This window comes from Lathyrus oleraceus, chromosome 7 (genome assembly GCF_024323335.1).
Source record: "Lathyrus oleraceus cultivar Zhongwan6 chromosome 7, CAAS_Psat_ZW6_1.0, whole genome shotgun sequence".
Taxonomy (NCBI): Eukaryota; Viridiplantae; Streptophyta; class Magnoliopsida; order Fabales; family Fabaceae; genus Lathyrus; species Lathyrus oleraceus.
The window spans coordinates 2,571,972-2,593,012 of record NC_066585.1 but is presented as its reverse complement, the minus strand read 5'-3'; the positions used below and the strand labels follow the sequence as shown (position 1 = coordinate 2,593,012).

Below are 21,041 nucleotides of genomic sequence, written 5' to 3'. Positions count from 1 at the left end.
GATCCCGATAAAGTTCGAGTAATCCAAGATATGCCACATCCCCGAACAGAAAAAGAAGTCGGAGGTTTCCTTGGTCGGCTTAATTATATCTCCAAATTCATATGACATTTAACAACTACTTGTGAACCAATCTTCAAATTAATGAGGAAGAATCAATCGATTGTGTGGGGTAATAATTGTCAAGTGGCATTTGACAAAATACAAAAGTATTTGCAAGAACCATCGATCCTCATACCAGTTGTTCCTGATAGGCCTCTTATTATGTATCTCACGGTACTTGATGAATGTATGGATTGTGTTTTGGGTCAGAATGATGACACAGGCAAGAAAGAACATGCAAAATAGATCTGATAAACTCGTTTTTTTAATTCGATTACTTTCGTTTGCTTAATTCGATTGTTTCTTATAGGATAAAGTTGATTAAATTTGATTATTTGTGTGATCCTTAACTATAATCACGTTAGCGTAGCTTTTTCGTTATCGTGTTTGATTAAGTCCCGTTTGCTTAATTCGCGTTTGCTTAAATTCATTTGCTTAATTCAGAAATTAGGAACATACATCATATAATACCAATTTATGCTTGTCAGTGGGTATTGTAATCGAATGGGATTGAATCCACTAGGGAATTGAAATTATAAGAATCGATGATAAATGGAAATCGATACAATAGATTAACTTATTTATCAATTTTGCTTTTACATTTAATCATCTTCGATTCAAGTTTTGAACTTTAAAAACCCCATTCTTTTCATCCGTTTGGTAATAACATTCAAGAGTCCTTGTGATACGATATTCGAGTGTCGCTTCCGTTTTACTACACTTTTAAACTCGTTTTTGACCCGTGTGCGACAACGGATCAATAACCATCCACATGTAAGTGAGCAAGATAGTCAGACATAACACTCCCTTTTAATAGCTGTTTCAGTAACGTACTAGATATCATACCCGGTCAACAATATTTGCCAACGAGCAATTCTACTAGTGGCAACAGGCTTTTCAAATATATATTTTATCAGATCTATTTTTGATATCAACAAAGTAGTATGACAAACCATATATTATCTTAGGCGTCGAGCAACCCAAGTCAAAACACAATAAGTCTTCTCTAAGAGTGAGTATCTGGTCTCACACTCAGTGAATTTCTTCTTCAAATAATATATTGCATGTTCTTTCTTACCTGTGTCATCATTCTGACCCAAAACACAATCCATACATTCATCAAGTACCGTGAGATACATAATAAGAGGCCTATCAGGAACAAGTGGTATGAGGATCGATGGTTCTTGCAAATACTTTTGTATTTTGTCAAATGCCACTTGACAATCATTACCCCACACAATCGATTGATTCTTCCTCATTAATTTGAAGATTGGTTCACAAGTAGTTGTTAAGTGTGATATGAATTTGGAGATATAATTAAGCCGACCAAGGAAACCTCCGACTTCTTTTTCTGTTCGGGGATGTGGCATATCTTGGATTACTCGAACTTTATCGGGATCAACCTCAATGCCTTTCTAACTTACTATGAAACCCAATATTTAACAGATTGGACCCCAAAAGTGCACTTCGCTGGGCTCAATCGCAACTTGAACTTTCAGAGTCTGGCAAACAATTTCCTCAAATATTCCAAGTGATCATCTTAAGTTTTGGATTTGACAATCATGTCCTCCACATTAACCTTAATCTCTTTATGAATCCTGTCGTAAAAGAAGGTTACCATGGCACATTGATATGTTGCCATTACATAGTTGAAATAATAATAAGTAGCTATTTAATCTATAATAGTTGAAATATATAATAAATTATTTAATAATATTAATATTATTTCATAATATCAATAAAATTAAAATTAAAATATAATCTTAAATAATATGAAATAAAAATTAGTAATTACTCAATTATTTTAACTATAAGTATTAATATAAAATGAAAAATAATTTATTAAATAATATGAAATATTAATACAGTAGTATTTAGTGAATATTAAGTAATTTATAATTGAACAAATAAATAAATTATAAATATTTGAAATATTTATAGAACATATATATTCTTTAATGTTATAATTAAATTGATTGACTGGTATAATGGTATTAAAAGAATTTAACAATTATTTATTTCGAATAAATAATATTTTAACATAAAATTATAAAATTATTATTTTCACTAAAAAAAACCATAAAACTTAACTTTACTAATTAAAAAATTAAAATTTACCCTTTTTTTTGTTACTGTAATGATGATGATTAATAAATATTCCTTGTATTGCTGGTACAACTCTAAGATTTTAATGTATCTTATTTAATTTCGTATTTACTCAATCATAGTAAAATATAAAACAAACCAATATAAGCACTTTAAGCTGAATTAAAAGAAAAAATAAAAATCAAATGCAACAAACAAGTAAATAAGAATTTTTTTGAGTTACTGAAATTTTTGAGTTATTTTATATTGAATGAATCTTTTTATACTGGTTCTCATACAAATTAATAACCACTATTATTTGCCTATCACAAAAATAAAATGCATTAGAGGGATTTAGCAAATTCTTCAAATTATTTTTCTCTTTTTATAATATTTCTAGTGCATTTATATATTTATGTAATGCAAATGATCATTTTATATCAATTCTCTCCCCTCTTTTAAATTTTCTCTCAAACAATGTGAAAAACTCACCTCCCTTTTCCTGTTCTATACAAAGTCTCCTGATGTTAGCTAGATGATTATCACATTGGTAAGATTTTATCATATTATTTATTTATTTTGTTTTTATGGCATATCAGATTAAATCAAAAAAAATTACTATGACATCATTGCTTGCCAAGACTTCAACACTCGAGGTGGCAAAACACCCTATTATAAACTCTAGTTGTACAATAACAGCTAATTATTTTAAAATTATAAAATAAAAATATAATTATTTGTTGGGATAAAGATGGAAGGATTGAAAAAAAGGGAATGAATTTCATGATTTGTCCTCATTTTCTCTCTCTTTAGTCCACATTAATTTCTTCTATTTTTGTTTGATTTTTGTTGGGTTTTAAAAATCACTACATGTTATATATATATATATATATATATATATATATATATATATATATATATATATATATATATATATATATATATATATATATATATATATATATATATATATATATATATATATATATGTGATTTCAAGTATAACAACATGTTATATCACATGTGGTGTATTATATCATAGGTGTGATTTTAAGTATCACTGCATATTATATCACACGTGATGTATTTTTTCTTCTATATTAAGGTTGAGAAAGTAGAAAATCAAATGATAATAGATTGAATGTTTCTCTATTATATATATATTTTTTCTATATTAGTGTTGGATTTCAAACATCAGTACATGTTATATCACGTTTAAAATGGTTATTTATATTAAAAAATAAAAAGTTAAAGATGTTATGTTTTTAGACCCTAAGATCAAAATCAAAGGGAGAGAGATATTATATGAATTGAGATTTGGTGCAGTCAAATATGTTATAAAATCACATGTTAAAATATGGATATCCGTGTGATTAAGATCAGATGGATATATTTTTAAAAAATATAAATATTTATTGGGAAGCGTGGATGAAGATGGAATGATCGGAAAAAAGAATTGAATTTTGATGATTTGTCTCCACATTCCTTCTTCAAGACATTTATTTTGTTTGGTTTTAGAAAATATTATATGACATTTATTTTGTTTGGTTTCAAAAAACATCACATGTTCTATCAGGTTAGAAAACCAAATGTTATGTTTCTCTATTTGATATAGGTAGGTTATAGGTAGAATTTTGAGATGTTATATAAAGCTGTGAAAGTATATTCTATAATCACACTCCATTTTTCTTTCTATATTCACTATGAAATCTCAAACAATATCTTTTGTATTTTTATTTATTTTCATTGTAGTAAGGCATTCTTCCCGTATAAGAATGACAAATGTTGGTCAAGTTGCTGAGAAGGTAGATTTTGGTGAGGCTTTTGGTCTAGTTGCTGAGATGATAGATTTTGGTGAAGTTGTTGGTCCAGCAGTTGATGTTTATGAAGCTATGCCACTCAGAAAACAAGAAATGTTTCTTTTGTTGCGTTCGGAAAAATTGGGGGAAGTGTATACTTTTTTATTAACGCTCTTCCAACTCCAACTCCTCCTTCCTCTGAATGAATTAGTAAATATAGAATTTAGATTTTTATAATATATTAAATAAAAATAATCCATATCCATTTTATAAAATTATTATTTTAACATAAAATTATAAAATTATTATTTTCACTAAAAATTATTATTAATTGAAACTTAATTTTAATCACATTTTTAAAAAGTTTTTCGCCTCCAACGTTCCATTCTCGACCTATCTTCGCTGTTCCATTCTCGATTCGCCTCCGTCATCACGTTCTCGATTCGCCTCCGTCATCACGTTCTCGATTCGCCTCCGTCATCACGTTCTCGATTCGCCTCCTTGGTTCCATTTCGTTCCTCCTCCGTCGCTCCCGTTCTCAATCATCCATCATCGTTCTCGGTCCTCCATCGCCGTTCTTGGTCCTAAAGAACCATTGAATAGTAAGTTAGGGTTTATTGTTTATGTATGTTATGTTTCTTATTTCTCATTTGAATTTGACTTCTAAACGCTGAGCTAGGGTTTAGAGCTTTTGTATGTTTTGAATACGATTTTTCTTTTGAATTTACCTTCAGTAATAGTGAGTTAGGATTTATTGTTCTTGTGATCCTTGGGTTAATGTGTTAGTATGCTGGAAATTGAGATATTTGTGGCATTGGGCACATATAAACTTTTTATTCATTGAGTTGAGCTTTGAGAGTTTTAGCATAGTAGATATTAGTTTACAAAGCTAATATCAGGATAGACTTTTAGCATGTTTGGTTTTGCGGTGGAAAGCTCGTAGAGGTGCGTATGTCCAGAAGCTAAGAATTCTAGCTTCTTAAAATCATGTGGAAATCACATTGGAACACGCATTGAAGGGTTGTCGTGGTTTTTTGATTATGATGGTGTGTATTTTGTTTAACATTTATATGCTTTGTAAATTCCTGAGAATTTATAGGGAGTTGTTTTTGATAACTTTTTTATATATTGTTGACAGGTGAAGTATATTATTAATGATGTGCTTAGCAGTTTTCCGCGCATGTATCAGGTTTGAATACTTAAACACAAACATCAAATGCTTGTTCTTCACTCGTATGCTTCTGGAGTTCTGATTGGGTAGTTTTTACTTGAGCAGCTCGCCGAAGGTGGTACAGCTGTAGGAACTGGATTGAATACTGTTCTTGGCGTCTATCATCACGTGCAGAAAAACATTGGCTTGTAATGTGCTCATATTCTCCTTTTGCAGGCTGCCCGTGATGCTTTTGTTGAAACTAGTAGAGTCCTCAACACAATTGCAGCTTCTTTAATGAAGATTGCTAATGATACTTTGTTAGTGTTTATAAAGACTGATGGAATTCAAATGCAATTAAGTCTAATGAAACTCTTAATTTGTGCTGTCTATTTTTTCGCAGTTATATGAAGGCATTAAGAGACGGTTGGAAGAGCCAATTTCAGTGGGTGTGGACGATCAACAGACTTTGATGCTGCAGCCAGTGCAGAAAAATCTCTTGAGACATGCTCACTTGTAGAGCATATATTACATTTGGAACCAACCGAGGTGCCCAATTACACACATGATATGTTCTAATTGAATTGGAGAATGAAAAAATATTGTCCTAGCTTATCTTTTATAATAAGTAGTATTAAGACTATAACTTTAATTAGTGGTAGGGTGTTTGTCAATCCATTTAGATACTCAAATGGAGGAGACTGTCTTTTTGTTTGTGGTGTCACTAAAGTGAAATAATGGTAGTGTCCTTTTCCATTACATCTTTCAAGAATTTGATTCTTTTTTTAGCAGTACTTTCTTGTGTTTAAAAATGTTTAGACTTTGTCTTGTTATGTTAGAGATACGTGAATTTTCCGATTTTATCATGATTATAGATGGTTACTTTGTAAATGGTTATGCTGCTTAGCACATTATCCATAGTGCTTTTACTTCACTTTGTATTGAAAGTTCTCATGTATCTAAAGCCAAAGAATATAAGAAATGGGCTTTAAGATTAATATTTTATGCATTTTAAATAGCCTGATATATAATTTTTCTTTGCTTTTCAGGGGGAAGATATTAGTGTATGTGTTTGTTTAGCAAGTTTGATGTCATTATTTGATGAAAAAGGTACATATCTATGTAATTTTGATCTCTGGATTAGTAGTCTTAGGTGGGTTAATAATGTTCTAGGTGTAGTAAAACCAAGCTGAAATAGTCATTGGTTGTGGTGGTGATGCCATTTCAGGAGACAAAGCAGGATCCACCTACATTGAGTTGAAAAATTGTCATTTGAAGGTGACAAAATTTAGCTTTCTTTGAAGTTAACTACTTAGTTTCTTATTCTCTCTAAACCCTGAAATGATCCTTGTTGCCATGTGATTTAAGTTGGAAAGCAAGCATGAAGCTGCCTCAGCTAATGTTGATGTTGCACATTACTATAAAAAATTAATATAAATGCCATGTTTGTGAGTGTGCGGTTATTTATAACCACAATGCATTTGTTAGAGTGGCATCACTTGTATTATGATTAAGAAAGTAGAAATTTCAATGCTAATTTTCATCTACTCTCTTTTAATGCAAAGGCTATATCTTGCTTAGACAATGCAGTAAATATTTCTGTGAAATTGGAAGAATTTCTATGGCTGCTAAATATATGTTGAAGTCTTGAGTTCAAGGACATCTACTTAATGGCAGGATTTGCGAATTTTGTAAAGGAGATGTTGTTGCTATTACCAATGCATTAGAACGATATCAGGTTGAATATCTTTCAAGAAATTGCGTCTACAGACGAGAAATATCTTTAATTACTAAATCTTTTAGATGTCTATTTGTTTTTGCAGGAATTGGATCCAAGTTTTCTGGAAGGCGTGAATATAGACTTTTGGCAGATGTTGCTGCTGCAATTGATGAAGAAGACGTTGGAAAGTTCAATGAAGTTGTGAAGGAGTTTGATGACATGATTCCTTTTGTAAGCTCTCAATTATGAAAAGACACTACTGTTTTTAAACATATAACTTGTTGTTCCAATCATTCCTCTATTATATTACTGAACAGCTCTATTATAATTTATTCATCTGCATTATTCTCTTGCATGAATATTATGCAGGATTCTTGGAAAACAAAACTTAATCTGAGGGAACTTGAGGAGGATGATCTGACTTGAATTGTATCTTAGTTTTGTGATGGTTGCGCTTCAGGTTTGATTGTCTAAATGGGAACTCTAAAAGCATTCGGGTTTGTTCATGTAGATGCCTACTACAATTGAGGAGTTGGAAGCAGCAATCTTATTTGTCAATCGTAACATATTGGAACAATGTGAGGATTGTCAAAGACAAGTACTCTTCATTGTTGTAATTTTTGTTGGGTTATTTCAGATGCCATCTATATTTACCGTGACTTTACAGATAGAAGATCTTGCAAAAAAAACTCAATGCAAACAAGAAGGAATCTAGAAAGTGTCTAGCTGAATTGGATGATATTAAGGTCTGATAAGTATTTCTTTACATAATTGGAATATTATGATGTAGAGAATGCTTCTAGTAGCTCATATTTGGACTACCATGTCATCTTTTTCCATATGCACTCTCACTAATATTTCAGATTAGGTTAGAAAGTTCCCTTCATCTCTAAGTTTTAGCAATTTTTTTTGTGTGAATGGCTTAATGTTATTGGATAGTATAGATTTCATCCGAACAAATTGTTTAACAATGCTTTTTTTTTTTTTTGCATTTATGTCTGAATGCAAAATTCTAAATTTGAAAAGTTCCAAATAATTACTTTTAATTAAATGTGTTTGGAATGGTAAAAAGAGAAAGGCAAAGAACAAACATATATTTATTTTTAGTTGTTTGACAGAACACGTGTATGCTTGCATATATCACTTTTATGTAGTTGAAGTACTAACATGAAGGAGAGATTCTATCATATTTCTTAATAAAATTGTTCTTTTTTGAAATACAATTTTTTTTTCGGGTTCCTAACATTATGTGATTTGTAGTGTATGTATGCATACTCTTTTTTTTGTTGGGTTTCTAAAAAAGCTGAAATCTTTAAGTTGTTTTTGTAGGGAAAATGGCTTCCAACACTCAGATAAATGAAACTTTTGGTCGAAATTTTCAACAGATAGCTGTTGTCGGAGGGGTTTCACTAGGTTTGTGAAATGATAACTGAATTATCATTTTTTATTTGGTCTTCTTATGCTTCCATCGCCAACCACATTTCTCCACTTCTCAGATGAGCATGATATGGACTTTTGATCAATTTGGAATTTATATAACAGGTGACGGTTGTTCTGAACCAGTTATTTTGTTTATTCCTTTTATAAGAATGTGCTTTCATAGCGTCACTACTCTTTCTTATTATTGGTTGATGTAACTTCTGGTTACCAGTCAACTTCAATGTTAAGAGGGAAACCCAACCTACACAATTACACAGTTGTTGATTCTAATCATGATTTAGGTCACTTCTATGGTAAAAAAACCAATTTTTTTATTTTATCAGAGAAAATGAACTGCTTGAAGTTTTCAGTGCTCATCACAAGTCTGGAGGGGTACTACTACATGGATTATTTTCTTATTAGTGCATTTGTGCTCGCCCCACTCACTAATTAACCTTAAATATTGGTTTTTCCAGGACTTTCAACCATTGTTTATCTTGTTTCCCTTCAAGATCTTACGAACTCTCCATTTAGAGTTGTTGATGAGATCAACCAAGGTTTGTTATTGTTTGAAGTAATTTTTTTTTCTGAATTAACTGTATTCAGCACTCAAAAGATCTTCTTTGACTCTATTTTTTTGACCCAATAAATGAAAGGAAGATGTTTGAGCAATTAGTGAGAGCGTCAAGCAAGCCAAATACACCATAGTGAGTACCAACTAATGTGCTCAGTTCCCCCATAACGCGAGAGTGACCATTAATCTTATGTAGGTGTTTCTTACTTACTCCAAAGTTGTTACCAGATCTGCAATATAGCTGAGGCATGCCATATATTGAATGTAATGAATGGTCCTTGTATTGAGCAACCTTTAAAGGGTAATCTATCATACCAACAAAAATTATATTTATCCTCTCTTTAACTGTAGATATTTTTCACATTACATTTTCTCTTTTGATAATGATTAGTCTGGACTACGGGTGATCCATGGAGTATTATCACCGGGCATGTTGGAGAGATCATGTGTCAAATCCCATGGAGTTGCAATGGGAATTCATAGCATTTGTTTAGCATTTTGTATAGTTTTTTGGACAAAAAAAACAAAGTTTGCATGGGAGGGAACTTGTTTTTTTCCCTTCATTAATTATATTGGATATACATAACAACATAAACATACATTTTTTTTGTTACTGTAGTATTGAGGATTAATAAATATTTCTTCTATTGCTTGTACAACGGTAAGGTTTTAATGCATCTTATTTAATTTTGTATTTACTCAATCATAGTAAAATATAAAATAAACTAATATAAGTACTTTAAGCTGAATTAAAAATAAAAATAAAAATCAAATGCAACAAACAAGGAAATAAGAATTTTTTGGGGTTACTAAATTTTTTTGAGTTATTTTATATTGAATGAATCTTTTTATACTGGTTTTCATACAAAATAATAATCACTATTATTTGGCTATCACAAAAATAAAATGCATTAAAGGGATTTAGCAAATTCTTCAAATTATTTTTCTCTTTTTATAATATTTCCAATGCATTTATATATTTATGTAATACAAATGATCATTTTATATCACTTTTCTTCCCTCTTTTAAATTTTCTCTCAAACAATGTGAAAAACTCACCTTCTTTTTCCTATTCTATACAAAACCTCGTGATGTTAGCTAGATGATTATCACCTTGATAAGATTTTATCATGTTATTGATTTATTTATTTTAAAATCATAAAATAAAAATATAATTATTTGTTGGGATAAAGATGGAAGGATTGAAAAAAAGGGATTGAATTTCATGATTAGTCCACGCTAATTTCTTCTATTTTTGTTTGATTTTTGTTGGGTTTCAAAAATCACTACATGTTATATATAGGTGTGATTTCAAGTATAAGAACATGTTATATCACATGTGGTGTATTATATCATATGTGTGATTTTCAGTATCACTGCATATTATATCACATGTGATGTATTTTTTCTTCTATATTAAGATTGAGAAAGTAGAAAATCAAATGATAATAGATTGAATGTTTCTCTATTTTATATTTTTTTTCTTCTATATTTGTGTTGGATTTTAAACATCACTACATGTTATATCACGTTTAAAATGGTTATTTATATTAAAAAATAAAAAGTTAAAGATGTTATGTTATTAGACCCTAAGATCAAAATAAAAGGGAGAGAGATATATTATATGAATTGAGATTTGGTGCAGTCAAATATGTTATAAAATCACACGTTAAAATGTGGATAACCGTGTAATTAAGATTAGACGGATATATTTTTAAAAAATATAAATATTTATTGGGAAGCGTGGATGAAGATGGAATGATCGATAAAAAGAATTGAATTTTGATGATTTGTCTCCACATTCCTTCTTCAAGACATTTATTTTGCTTGGTTTCAGAAAATATTATATGACATTTATTTTGTTTGGTTTCAAAATACATCGCATGTTCTATCATATTAGAAAACCAAATGCTATGTTTCTCTATTTAATATAGGTAGGTTATAGGTAGAATTTTGAGATGTTATATAAAGTTGTGAAAGTATATTTTATAATCGCGCTCCATTCTTCTTTCTATATTCACTATGAAATCTCAAACAATATCTTTTGTATTTTTATTTATTTTCATTGTAGTAACGCATTCTTCCCGTATAAGAATGACAAATGTTGGTCAAGTTGCTGAGAAGGTAGATTTTGGTGAGGCTTTTGGTCCAGTTGCTGAGATGATAAATTTTGGTGAAGTTGTTGGTCCAGCAGTTGATGTTTCTGAAGCTACTCCCACTCAGGGAAAGAAGAAATGTTTCTTTTGTTGCATTGGAAAAAATTGGGGGAAGTGTATACTTTTTATTCTTATTCCTGCTCCTCCAACTCCAACTCCTCCTTCCTTTGAATGAATTAGTAAATATAGGATTTTGATTTTTATAATATATTAAATAAAAATAATCCATATCCATTTTACTATTTCTCAAATATAAGATATGATTATGGTGTTGTGTCAAAAAATAAAGTAAGGGACTTGGGTTAAGAAATTTTATGAAAAATTTGGTCGAAAGTTATGTACTTGAAACTTCATACCTTCATAACCCATCAGAACGGAACTGTAATGTTTTAAATTTTTTATAAATATCTGAAAATGGAACTGTAATGTTTTAAATTAATCGTTTATATTTATTTTCTTGCAGCCTTAATGCAATATATGATTATGATGTGAGCTTTAAATACATAGTTATTCTTAGTTTCATCCTGTCTTTTACCTGTTAGGTTTATTAAAAATTTGATGTTAATTATTTTGTTTTTAAGTCTATGATGTGGTTGATAATGTCAAAGTGTAAGTAACTAAGTTTTATATGCAATTATAAATAAATTTGTTTTTGTGGTACTTATACTGGATTTGTCACCTCAGCAGAGACAATTATGTTGGAGAAGAAATGTTTGGATTAGTTTATAGGAAACGAAATGATTGTGTTTGTTTCTCCTCACTTGCTAGACCAGTTTTAAATCATCACCACTAACATTCGCCTCCAATTTTCACTTGGAAATCTTTCCTTTCCAATTCAATAGTATATCAAGTTTGTTACCTTTCTTTTATTAGTGTTTTGTTGATCCGGAAAATAGTGTATTAAAGTGAGTTTGTTCCCTTTCATGTTGATCATCTTAAACTTCTTTAAACAAAAAATAATTTTTGTTGCAGCTTTTATCCTCTTCAATCATATGTATAGTACGGGTGAAATAAGTGACAAGAAAAGTTGCTACCAAAAGTCTATAAATCAACCTCCAATCACATATTGCATTTAATAAATATCAAATTTTGGTGTGTTTTTTATTCTCTACTACGCCATATATGCAAAATTTAAAATTTCTAGTCCCCAAATATATTTCCTTAGCATCTTTAAGAGTTACACAATTTCATAATTTGAAGATGAAAATATAGAAATTTTTATTGAGATAATCACATAAATCTGCCAATGTTATTATTAGAGTAAGCTGCAAATGCTATTATTTTGGTAGCTCATGATGTAGTATTATGAAGTTGTTATTGATATGTAGAATTATGTCATGAACCAAGATGTTAGACATGATTTGAAGCTGAATTTTGGAATTTTGTAAACCAAAATTCTGCATTCAGTTATGCTTATTAAATTCTGCATTTAGACATGATTTGAAGAAGGATTTTGAAACTTTGTAAACCAAAATTCTGCACGTGATTATGCTTAGTTAAATTCTGCATTTAGACATAATTTAAAGCAAGATTTTGGAACTTTTAAAATCAAAATTCTGCATTGATTATGCTTAGTTAAATTCTGCATTTAGACATGATTTTAAGCAAAAATTTGGAACTTTGAAAGTATAATTTGAAGAAGGATTTTGTAACCAAAATGAACAGCAGCTTAAGCTTTATATTGGTAGAGATCATAAATTGATCCTCTTACTTGAACTTGAAAAAACAAACTATCAACTTATACATTATATCCTAAAAGCACATTATGGTCTAAAACTATTTTGTTTCTTCATCTTCTTTATGCTTCACAAGTGTACTATTTGAATAAAATTTATCTTCTTTATACTTCAAAAATTGCCTGAAATTATTTTGTTGTTATACTTCACAAGTGTCTGCATAATAAGTGCGCCAAAATTTCTCCTTCATGCTTTGCCTGCATAATCCAAACATATCACATTCCATTCTGAAAATACAATGTCTACATAATACAAACCAAACATATCATAGTCCAATTTTGACATGATACAGGGGGAGAGTTTTATGTTTCATAAACATAATTAAGGTTGTGTGATTTGTTTTTGAGAGAAACCCTAGTTTACAGTTGAATTCAACTTTTGACCAAACAAGAACCGTTGAATTCAACCCACAAATTTGAAATTCAACAATTTTCCAAATCTTACCAGATGTTTGAAAATAATTGAGACCGTAACATCGACAACGACGAAAAGAAGAAGACATCCAAATGAGCCAGCCGAAGGCAACAAGTGGCAGTGGCGGTAGGTGACAGTGACATAAGGAGGCGATGACAACAACTAGAACTCATTTGTGTTTGAAATCTTACCTTATTTGCGTCCGAAGTCTTCCGATACAAAACGAAAAAATAGTAATACTGGAATTCATTGTACAAGATATCTGATACATATAAAGGAAAATTTGCAAACCGAAACTCTCAAAGTAAGTTATTCGTTTTATTAAACTCATTGGAACTCTTATGATTATTAAATTGTAATTTCTTATGTCGAAGCAGGTTGCTCAACATAAGTAAGGAAGTGCCAAATTGTGATAGCTGTCGAAATGTCGAAGGAGTGTACCTCGACATGAATTTTGTCTTAGGTTTAATTTTATAGTGTTAGTAGAATTAAGTATTTTGGGATTTGCTTAAGGAGCAAGCAAGCACAAAATCTATAAATATGGAGTAACCCCTATCATTGTAATACATTGAGAATTTTCCGTTACAAAGAATACAATTCTCAGGTTGAGAGCAAAGAGAAACTCTACAGAAATTTCTTCTTCTTCTTCCTTACTCGAGAAACCCTAATCTTATTTTCTTCCCAATTCAATTTTGTTTCAACGAAAATCTTGCAACCAAAGTGTGGTTGATTCACTCGAGTAAAAAGTGAAGAACATGAGGATTAATCAATTAGAAAGATTGATTCTTGATCATCAAGTTTTGGTGAAGTTCTTGAAGGAAAATTGGAGAATTCCCAACATCTGGTATCTAGAGCACTGGTTGAGCGTTTCGTGGGAAGAAAAACACGATGGCACTGAACCATCCTGTCATACGGTGAACTGACTCTGTGCGTTTTTGCTTTGGAAAGCAAATGTCGCGGATAGCGAGAGTCGCCACTGACTTTTCTTTTATCCAATAAGGAAAGGCGGAAAAGAACAGGAAAGACCTTGATTAGATTTTGGGTTCGGGAGGTACATTATACAAAGGGAAGGTGTTAGCACCCTTTGTATCCATGGTTATCCATGGGCTCTTAATTGCTTGATCACTTATATTTTTCTTGTCTGAAAAAGTGTGTGAGAGCTGTTTAGAAAATGTTTTGAAAAGAGAGTTTAACTTTGTAATGATTCTTGTAGGATGTATACAAAGTATTTATCTCGTTTAATTTTGAAAGCTGTTTAGAAAAATATAACTTGGCAATGATTCTAGTACGAATGTATGCCAAGTGGTGATTTTCTAATAGAGGTTTTGAAAAGTGTGAGGTGTGAAAAGTAGTTTAAGCTGTGAGCAAGCATTTAGGAGTTATACCTACCCAAGGTCTTTATGGGCATTTCCTATCCTTATGAGGGTAAAACTGTCCTTACTATTGAGAAGTGAGTAGTTCTATCCTTTGGATGTAAAGGGTCATCGATTGGTCATTGAAGGCAACATTCGTAAGGATACCTTAGCATTCGAAGGGACGATCATCATTTAACCGTAGGCTACAACGACGGGTCACCGAGGGACAAAATCATATATTCGCAGGCAACATCCGAGGGACGATGATTTATTTTATAGGGACATGATGATTTAATCAAAGGGTCTTTGCTAAGTGTATCCCCACATTCGCGGGACATGACCGTAATACCGTAATACCGTAAGGCAACAAAGAGAGGTCCAAGATCACATATTCAAAGGCAATATTTTATAATCAATTAGGTAATTAGGATGAATCTCCACATTATAATCAATTAGATAATTAGGATGAATCTCCACATTAAAATCAATTAAGTAATTAGGATGAATCTCCACAAGGGTATCCCACAAATAAAGTGGGATACCTAGCAAGCTACCTTTTCCGGGAGTATGTGAACCCTTACAAAATTCAGCAAACAGGTCAGAATACCAAATCAGGGTGCAATCGAGAATCACACCAAACAAAAGGAATCACAACAGTAATAATGTCAAGTAAACAATGCATGGTGATAATAAAACATGTCAGATGAGCAAAGATCGGAACAGAAAAATCAGCGACTGTCATGTTCGCTGCTGCCTCGCCTAGCGAAGGCCTAGCGAACGCTCGCTACATGTTCGCTTAGCGATGTGCTAGCGAACGGCTGCGGGTTTTGGATTTTAGAACAGTACGATTTCAGCAAGCTCCAAACCCTATGGCATCCGTTACAGAAACTACATGGTCAAACGTTCAAGATATCCAGGCATACTTAAGTCCACATGCAAAACCTCAAATATATTTATGAATTCAATTATGATATCACATGTGAATTAGGAACATAAAGCGGTAATAGTAATGCAAACCGGTTTGCAATTGAATTGCAACCTTGAATTGGCAGATCGCTCTCAGGGTTGATGCCGGATTGAGTTGGGCGGAGGTAACCTTTATGCAAATGAGTTTCCTTCAGGGTTTCCTTTAGGGTTGCTCTGAATTCTCTTGGTTTGCTCGGTTGCTTTTGTTAGGGTTTCCTTGCTAGGGTTTCTGTCCCTTCTTTTTCCCATTTGTGAATGAAACTCTGCTATTTATAATAATTTTTGTGACCTGATGGGCTCAGAATGAAGCCCAAAATTTCTGGTATTCACAAGCTTCGCTAGGCGAGTGGTGCAGCGAAGGATTCGCTAGGCGAATGATTTTGCTCGCCTAGCGAGCAAGCCATTTTAAGTCATTTTCTGGGTTTGGGCCACCTATGTGCTGGATCTTTGTTCCTTTAAGATCCATGCCTTGAAAAATGAGTTGGAGTGCCTTGAAAAATGTCTTGCAAGATTAACGGGCAAATTTTGGGGTATGACACATCCGAACGAGCATTTTCCAGCGAGTCTCCCAATTCTGAAGAATCATAGTTACGAGAGTTGGTGTAAGTAGATAAATCTTGTCTTTTGCTATTAAGATCTATGAGATATTGTGAAGGAGGGAGGGGCATCGCTTGCAACAAACGTGATGGATGAAGAAAAGGTGTCGTACCTCGAAAAAAATGTGATCCCTCACGATGGATGCGAAAAATATTTGGCTCGAACAGAGCCGTCACCGAACTTTATTTATCCCAATGAAGGAATAGGAAAATATCGATAAAACCTTTAAGAAAAATAGAATAATTGTCGTCGCAACCATATTCGGGTTCGGGAGTCGATTACACAAGGGGAAGGTATTAGCACCCCTCACGTCCGTTGTACTCAACGGGAAACTTTTAGTCTAATTTGCTATTCGAATGTTAGTTGAATGTTACTTGTTTTCTTCGAGTGATTAAAATATAGAAGAGAGATGGATGGAAACCTCAGAAAGGAGAAAATGGAGTTTTTTTATTAGTGTGCTCGCGAAGATATAGCAATCTCCTGCCTATGTATCCTTATGGTGCAATAAGGAAATCAGATCATTCGTAGTTCGGGGAACTACGGTTGGTTGGTGTTTTTTAATGAACGACTATGTAGATCGCGTTCTAAAGGCTAAACATTGGCTTGTCTACTCTTGGCGGAAGCTTAAGCACTGGTTTGCTGTGCACATTAGAAAGGATTAAATAGTGTTCTTTTTTAAAAGAGTTTGGTCACGCAGGGGTGACAAGTTGAATTGATATGTTTGATGTTTTGTTTGGTTGGTTTCAATCGCACGGGGGCGAGAAATTAGGTTTAACGTGTTTGAGATGTTTTTGAAGAACGACGAAAGATTTAGCAATGTGGTGCACATCAATCGTTCAATTCTTTCGAGGAATAATAAGGCGACCCCTTCTACTCCTTTTTTCGTTCGAATGATTTTTGAAAGTTTGTTTGCGGAATTTGAATATGCACCGTAGTGAGGCGTGTGCCTCCCACTTGCTTATTCTAGGAACAATGAGGTGCGCGCCACCCATTCCTTTATCCAATGTTTATTTAGCGTGTTTTAATCGGAAGTCGATAATTTGAGCAATATGACGAGCGTCAGTTATTCAATCATTCGAGAGATGACGAGACGAACGCCTCCTATTCTTTTTCATCCGAAGTTTGGAATTGAAAAGGTTTAGAAGTTGTGTTAATTTGAAAGAAATGATTTGAATATTTTAATTAAATGACAAGAAATTAAGCAATGTGGCGGGCGCCAATCGTTCAATCATTCGCGAGATGGTGAGGCGAACGCCTCTCATCCTTCTTTTTATCCAAAGTTTGGACTTAAAAGTGTTTTCAGAAATTATATTAATTTTGGAGGAAATGTTTTGAATATTGTATGATTAATATTTTAATTAGACGACGAAAATTCGAGCAATATGGCGAACGCCAATTATTCGAATAATCGAGAGATAGAAAAGTGGACGCTTACTATACCCTTTTTCGTCCAAAGATTAAACTTATAAAAATAAAGTTCTTTTTAGAGTGTATGGATAAGAAAATGATTTGGATTCGACCTTATTAAAATTTCTCGGATTTTAAATGGACTACTTGGTGTTGGACCAAGATAATTATATTATTTTGAAACAATAAAAATGGATTATTTACCTAATATTAGTAACTAACTTCCTACTTAATTAATTAAAATAAAGAATCCAAAATCAAATTGAAATATTAATCTATTTTATTATACGATTATTGTCATAATTATCAATACGTGTAAATAAGTTAAAAAATAAATAAATAAATAAACAAGCAATGCTTTTTATAAAACCAACTGGGGGTGTGGAAGAGAAATAAAGAGGGCTAAAGCCCAAGTAACAAGTTATAGAGGCGAACGCCTCTCATCCTTCTTTTTATCCAAAGTTTGGACTTAAAAGTGTTTTCAAAAATTATATTAATTTTGGAGGAAATGTTTTGAATATTGTATAATTCATATTTTAATTAGACGACGAAAATTCGAGCAATATGACGAACGCCAATTATTCGAATAATCGAGAGATAGAAAAGCGGATGCTTACTATTCCCTTTTTCGTCCAAAGATTAAACTTATAAAAATAAAGTATTTTTTAGAGTGTATGGATAAGAAAATGATTTGGATTCGACCTTATTAAAATTTCTCGGGTTTTAAATGGACTACTTGGTGTTGGACCAAGATAATTACATTATTTTGAAACAATAAAAATGGATTATTTACCTAATATTAGTAACTAACTTCCTACTTAATTAATTAAAATAAAGAATCCAAAATCAAATTGAAATATTAATCTATTTTATTATACGATTATTGTCATAATTATCAATATGTGTAAATAAGTTAAAAAATAAATAAATAAATAAACAATCAATGCTTTTTATAAAACCAACTGGGGGTGTGGAAGAGAAATAAAGAGGGTTAAGCCTAAAAAGTATTAGGGAAGACCAACGGATGACTGTATAGTCATCCACCGCATGGCAAACGGTCCGGAAATGCCCCATGGGCGGCAGTTGGACACACAAGAGCTTTCACATGGAAACAATCATCTCTTAGAAAATAGATCCGACTCTACTTCTTTCTAAATCATTATCCATTTTATTCGGTTTTGAACCTTAAACCTAATATCTCTCGAATCCTAGAAATACGATTTACCCCTTGAACAACATGAAATAAGATTTGGAATTTGGTACATAAAACAGGGAGCATCACCCAACAGATTTACATGGTGGACAAAAGGTTCTTCGTACATTTACCGAAATGGCTCGCTTTCAGGTAAACGCTTAGTCTTCGTTTTCACCTTGTCCAAACGTTTTTCTTTCAACCTCTTTTCCTGCGTTCGATTTGTCAGGGATTTGGCTAGGTTAGCTCAAACTTCAACCGAGGGAGCTCTGAACTGTCTTTTGTATTTTCGAGTTGTGGTAGGGTCTGCAGAAGAATTTTTCAGGGTAACGATGTCTCTCCTTCACAATTGGGATGCATTCCTCTTTATAGATCCAGGCGTGTGGTCCCTTTGGCAGAATCTATAAGTTGTTAAAGAAGATTTTTCTCAGATCTTTCGTATCTTGCGAGTCTGTTAGGAATGAAGTCATTTCTTTTTGTCTGTAGTGGATGAGGCTTCGGATCCTCTCAATTCCAGTGGTCCTCACTTTGGTATATTATCATCTGAATTCAATTTTCTTATGCGCGTATTTTTTATAAACTTGTCTATATGCTTTGGTTTTCATTTTTTATTGTTCTGATCTAATTTCCCACGCATAGCCAGTATTATTCTTGTGCGTGAATCATTCATGCTACAATTCTAACCACACATTTTGATTTCTACAGGTTGTAATTGTGAACTCATGTTGCCTCATTGTGTCTTTTACCGCGAACTATGGGTTCGTTTTGTTTTATGGAAAAAACTAGTTACTGTTGTGAATTTTAATTTTAACTTATGTACGTCCTTAACCTCCTTTGTTTTAAAATAACGCACCATCAGCCTCCAGCTATGTTGACGAGTATGAATACTGGAACAATGACTGCGCTTTCTGGACTTTATGTGTTGTAACTTGAGTTACACGAATTGCTATTGCTGCTTTGTATTTGGGAGTTGTTGCTGCATTTTGCAAGTTGCATTTTGAATTCTTATTTTTGACTCTTTTTGACATGTTCTTAGAATGCAGGTTTTGATTGGGTGCGCACGACAAACGCGTCTTCGCTGGCCTAAGGTTCGTTTTGCTTGCGGTTTTGATATAAGAGAGAAGATTGTTTCTAGAAGCTTGGATTGTAAGTAATCCAGTTTTTCAACAATTAATAGACCATTCTACTTATCAATTGCATAACCCTGCTTGATATGCTTTCTCCCAATCAATATATATTGGTAAGGTAAGGAGATAGTTTGTATTCAATGCAGATGTCAACATTAGATCTCGAGCTGATAGTTCTTCGAATTGTGCATCAGAAAGAAGTTGCATGAAAGAACGTCAGAAACGAGTAGGAATGGTAACTCTGGAGGCCCTGTGATAATCATTATTGGGAGTAGGGTCGAGAGAACGCAAAAGAGTCCCAAGGTTGAAAGCATAATCAGAAAGCATAGAGTTTTGTGGTTGAAGCTGTTGCATGTCCTCCTGATAGACATTCTCGTTCCCATTATTGACATAGTCTGAAGTGTGTTCGTTAATTGCTTAGGACTTAGAAAATGACTAAGGAAATATGCAATGGATGTATGGATTTTGAACGGAATGGTGTTAATGTACATGGAATTTCGAAACAAGTACTTTGTATATTGTAATGTTGGTTTGTAAATGCAAATGTCATTTTTGAGTATGAAAACATGTTTTAACAATTGACCTGCACTCAACGGTTTCAACACTAATCATAATGAACCAAGGACGGATTAGGAAGGGATGAAAAGCGGGATTGGGGTTCTTGGATTGTAGTGCGATTTAAGTTGACTTTGGTCAAAGTTGACAAAAAAAGTCAACCATTGACCAAAGTCAACCTTCGGTCTTAACTCATTTCTTTTTATATGTGGATATTTGTAAACAGATGGCGTTAGTATCCTAAACGAAACAAGTTATGCATGGAACTTTCTATGATTGGACTTGATTTTAAATGAATTGATGGATTTAATCCTTTTGCGAGTCTTGTGTGAATCTGAATTTTGAAATGGTGCGGGTTTAATATGAACTAAATGATAAGAGGATATCTTAATAGTCTTGGTGAATAGATGTACCTTTCAAATTAGGCATCCTTAAGATTTGAAGTGTGTTGACGTTCAAATGAGTCATCAACATAATTCAAAGGACGCAAACATAACTCGAACAATCTTGAGGAGAAGATTTTGGTGAGGGCTAGGTGGCATAGCGAACTAGGAAATAATTGGACATTTATGGGTCAAGAACTAATGGTAGTAACGATGGCATGGGACATGGTTAGGATTCATGGACAATTTGATCGAGAGGGGATCCCTTTACTGGAGTCTACGCATCATAACCCCTGGTCGTGATTGC

The 21,041-nt window shown here is 32.5% G+C and overlaps 1 long non-coding RNA gene across 21 annotated transcripts; it reads left to right on the top strand.

Moving 5' to 3' along the window:
• Positions 1-4,338: 4,338 nt before the first annotated feature.
• On the top strand, positions 4,339-9,544 carry LOC127105221 (uncharacterized). 21 transcript variants are annotated; one of them, XR_007794944.1, is made up of 16 exons: positions 4,341-4,585; positions 5,122-5,172; positions 5,260-5,682; positions 6,183-6,243; positions 6,362-6,411; positions 6,811-6,871; positions 6,957-7,084; positions 7,223-7,431; positions 7,521-7,599; positions 8,183-8,266; positions 8,350-8,395; positions 8,617-8,665; positions 8,749-8,829; positions 8,933-8,979; positions 9,043-9,147; positions 9,238-9,544. It is a non-coding gene; the product is annotated as an uncharacterized LOC127105221 (long non-coding RNA). The 21 variants fall into 21 exon arrangements; XR_007794936.1 differs by having other exon boundaries at positions 8,929-9,147; XR_007794927.1 differs by having other exon boundaries at positions 4,342-4,585; positions 8,933-9,147.
• The last annotated feature ends 11,497 nt before the right edge of the window (positions 9,545-21,041 follow it).